At 38.2% G+C, this 4,873-nt stretch overlaps 1 protein-coding gene across 1 annotated transcript in view; it reads right to left on the minus strand.

Annotated features, from left to right (window-relative positions):
• NLK (nemo like kinase) overlaps window positions 1-4,873 on the minus strand; it is a 155,717-nt gene that overhangs the window by 67,361 nt on the left and 83,483 nt on the right. The gene's annotated exons all lie outside the window — the stretch shown is intronic.

Here is a 4,873-nt window from a genome sequence, read left to right on the forward strand (position 1 = left end):
CTGTTATGAATCGGGCGACCCCTGTGAAAGGGTCATTTGACGCCTCAAAGGGGTCACGACCCACAGGTTGAGAACCGGGCCTGTAGAGCCTGCAGCCTAGAAAACCCTATGGGACAGTTCTTCCACTTGATCACATGGAAGTCAGGTGAGTTGGAATCAACGTGACTCTGCCCAACAACAGGGAAGTCCCATTTTTAACAAAGGGATCCCCCCTCCACCCCAACCAACCTTCTCTCATTGCCAACACACTAAGTCCTTTAAGGTAGAGGCTTACATTCTTTTACAATTAAAAAAAAAGTTATAACATGGTCAAGTACACAATTTAAGTGTACAATTTAATAAAATTTTACTTAATCATAACATACACACACCCCTATGTAACCACAACCCAGATGAAAAAGCCTAGAAATCATTTTCAACATTCCAGACAGTCCCCTTAACCCCTTTCAGTCAAAATCCATGCATGTTCTGAGGTTACCACTATTTTCAGTGGTCCATCCTTTTCAATGGTGCTCAATATCCGTCATAATGTGTTGCATCACATGAATGACAAACACACCACCTTGCATTTACCCAGAGTAATGTGCCAGTTAGGTTGCTTCCACTTATTTTTGTTTTCCTAGTCTCCACTTAATTTGTATAAACTACTATGACCCTTCTTGTCCGTCTTTCAGTGGATCCGTGCATCCGTTTTCCCTGCCCTGGCCTAAGTGTGTCTTTAGCTGTAATAGAGATCGTTTGTTTTTCTAAGTGGTTTAATAAACGTATGTTCCAAACAACAATGGGCAGGGAGTTTCACTCGTTTCACATCCTTGCCAACGCTTGGTATTTTCAGTCTTTTACAATTTCAGTCATTCGGATGCAGTGGTATCTCATTGTGGTTTAAATTTACAGGGTTTTTTTTCCTGACAATAAACGACTCCGAGCACTTCTTAATATGTTTCTTTGGTTATCGTTTTTGCCAAATTTTTATTTAAGTCTTCTATTGATGAGTAAAAAATATTCGTTGAAATTATAGGACGTATGAATGTTAGAGTCCTAAGGACATCAAGGAAAAGCCTTTATTTCTAAATGTCTTCCTCAAAGATCAAACACTTAAAAAATTGTTCTATCACTCAGTATATTCGTTCTGAAAACACATTTTCTTATAAGAAACATGTCTGAGGTCTGTTTATTCTCTGGTATCTTTTGAAAAATAGTTCTTTATCTTATTGAAGTGCAATTTAACAAACTCTTAAAATAAAATGATTAATGATTTACTTGTCAACCAGTTAAAAAATCTTGACTTATCTCTGAATTATGAAGCATTATCCTGTTTCATTCTAGAAGCTGCATTGTTTTCATGAATGATTAGTGAACCTAAATTTGAAATGCAGTGAGAATCTGCCTAGTGCCACACACTTTAGGCACACACACAGCAAACAAAACCAAATGTGCTGGAAAGTGAGCGGTCTCTACACTCTGTCACAGCAGACCTGTTAGAATAACCAATTCCTGCAGCCAAACAGCATTCAGAAAAGGCATCATTTTGGTATGATTTTCTATCCAACTTAGGAGCTGAAAGAGGCTTTTCTTGAGTTAAGTCAGGCTATAAAAAGGAAAAAGAATGTACCTTTTGGGGGGGCCTCCTTTACCTCTTCTTTACCTCACTCCAGCTCTATCCAGCACACGCTATAACTAAATGTTGGGGGAAAGTAACCCTCAACGACAGGAGAGATCACTGAGACCCCGAGATATTTTTTCCTGCCAGTCTGTCTAATTCTTTCACTAAGCCATTCACCACTCTTTATACAGACTGACTACCCACTGTGTGCTCAGTGCTCTTGGCCAAGGACAAGAACAAGCTCAAGATCTCTCTTGCAGAGATTTGTGAAAGTCTAAACTGATGTAAAAATTGTGCTTATAAACATTTTCTCAAGAGAGGGTTCATACGGTTCATTAACTTCTCAGAGGATCAGATGAAAAACTCAATCCTGATTTTCCCTAGCCCATCACACAGTGTTTATGTGTATATGGGCACACATACACAAGTGCAAAGGAAGGTAAGGTAGAGAGAGCAGTATGCCCAATTTTAAAGTAGAGCAGAGACGAATGAGACACTCATGGTAAGACTAAAAGAGCCCAATCTTTACAAAGTGAAACCCATTTCTGTTTTCCCCAATTTACTGTATCAAAGGAGAACCTATCCTGTAAGGTGATAAGGTGTCTACATCTTACACCGTGAAGCTATTCACCGACAATAAGAAGACATTAAAATTATATATTTCCAATTAAAATCCGACCTTCATTCATTGGCTAATCTTTCTAAACACCGCTTTCAGTATGGCCTTCCTCTCTCCTCCCTGTGTTCATGCAAATCTTAATCTCACACAGTTCATCTTAGATTGGCTTTCTCCATAGTTGAAAGGTCTTTGAGCCTTCATGTCCCCAATTTGGGTTCCAGAATTTATCTGAGAATCTTTAAAAAGGTATCAAGACATTAGCCTCAACCCCACGGGCTCCAGTTTGGTAAGGTCTATGGTGAGATCCACGAACTGGCTTTTCGAAGGCTCTCCTGAAAAGTTTCTAGGCTTAGTCGCCCTGCTCTTTCCGGTGTACACAAGCGACTGTCCCTGTTTCAGCATGCCTACAGGCTTCCCCTAGCATTTCCCCACAGTTGTTTATCATATACAAAAATCATGTAGAGTCCTAGAAGCTAGTTTCAGTGTTGCTTGGCCATACAGGATATGTACAATAAAAGTTTACTAAATTAATGAAACCGGGCCCTATTGCTGGACAGAATTAGGCTCTAATCTCCTTCTACTTTGACCTCAAAATTCCCTCTCTGTAAATGGGGATACTTAGCCCTAAGTGGCAGGATTTGTTAGGCTTTGATGAATTAATATACATAAAGCCTCCAGCTAAAACAAGGCTTTGTTTTAAACCACTGTGCTCTGTACCCAAGACATGACTGAACACTACCTGTCTTAGCCTTCTTGCAGTTAACCCCAGCTGCCGCTTAGGCGGGCATTCCACATTGCAGAGATGCTGCTTTCGGAACTAGATCTCACGACTTAACAGAAATTCAGGACGCATAAATAGTGGTGTCAGGCCACTTTCACCTCCAACCAGCTGCTTCTTTGGTGGGCATTTGTACATGTCCATAGACGTTCCAGGCACTCATATGGCAGAGCTCATGAACTTCAAACAGTGGCTCTTATGCTGTATTTAACCGGTGTAAATTTCAAGAATGTGGTGTTTCTTTTCTTCTACCCTGTTTCTTTTCTTCTCTGCCCTGTCTTTGTAACTTAGTTACTCCATAGCCCTGAGTCATGAGCAAAGATAGCAGCACAGATGAACAGTAGCATCTTACATCAGCCCTCCTTTGTGGAAGAAGGCAGGACCAGACTGAACATTAAATAAACTCTTCAAACTTCTAGTGATGTTCTGGAGTCAGCTTTAAGATATTCCTTCTCTATGGGTACCCATTACGTTCTATATGGAGTCTCCTCTCATGTACATCCAATTGTGCACACTTTAATATTAGAGTGGTACTCAGGCAAACTGGAAACAAGCTACTAAGCAAGCACTAGACATCATTCTAACTCACTTCTAAAATCCGAGTCATAAAACTAGTAAGCCACACACATTCACACACTGCTATGTAGTTCCAATGAAACTTTTTTTTTTAAAGTTTAGGAAAAAAGATTTCAGGAAGGGTAACAACAAATCAATAAAATGCAACATGACAAACAAGAAACTTCAAATAAACTACACTGGAAGTTTAATATTCTTTTTTTTTTTTTCAGTTTTTAAAATATTCTTAATTTTACCAAATATGTCAAGCAGCTCACATTTCTCTCTTAATAGGAAACTCAAGCTTGGCAAATAAATTGTTGGTCTCACAAGAAATTGATCTTGTTTTGATGAAGTTTTTGTTTCAGGAATTAAGACACCATATGCATGATTTGTGCGGTTTTTTCACTTTCACATGAAAATGAAAACGAAGTAAAAACAAGTCACAGAAAAATGTTACTGTTTAACATTTTAAATTCAGCATTGAGTTTAGAGAAGCTAATCTTAACCACAATGAGTTTACTCACCCAGGCCCTGACATTTCTAAACACAGACGGAAATAAGAGAACTATGATTGTTTTAAGGGGCTATACTGCTTTCTTAGTATTTTTTGAGGAAAAAGTGGTTTCCCACATCTCTAACTAACTTCTCACTAAAAACAGTAAAAGATGAAAAAATAACACAAGTCCAGGGGCCAATTATTTCTACTTTTAAACCAGTCAACAGACTACACAGTATACTCCATTTTATATTGAATAAATAATGTTCTTCAGTTAAATATTTGGCTTTGCACCAACCAATATTTATTTGTCAATCAACAAATCTTAGAATTCATTTACGTACATTTGCTCATGGACTAATTTGCCTCAAGTTTCCAAGACCCCTAATAAGAACCTGTTTTGGTTCATTTCTAATTTCTTATTCCCTACAAATGTATGCTCCTGTTTTATGGGCTTTCAAAAATATTTAGTAGTGTGTATTCTTAGAATTACAAAAGACATTCAGATTGACATATGGAGTGTGCACACCACACTTCAAGTCAAGCTGAAACTTAACAGGCTCAGTACTTCCCAATTTGGAAATTAGGCCTTGAGCAAATTCATAGTTTAATTCTCAAACCTCCAAATAAAATTTTGATACACTGGGCTCCCTGGTGACTCTAACATGCTTCTAAGTTTGAAAACCACTGACCTCGGGTGTGAAAATTTAACATAGACAGAGTGTATATACATAGATAGATAGATAGATAGATAGATAGATAGATAGATAGATAGATAGATAGATAGATAGATAGATAGATAGGCAGGCAGGCAGGCAG

Source organism: Echinops telfairi, unplaced genomic scaffold (genome assembly GCF_000313985.2).
Source record: "Echinops telfairi isolate 266 unplaced genomic scaffold, ASM31398v2 ScPeMD7_7458;HRSCAF=8496, whole genome shotgun sequence".
Taxonomy (NCBI): Eukaryota; Metazoa; Chordata; class Mammalia; order Afrosoricida; family Tenrecidae; genus Echinops; species Echinops telfairi.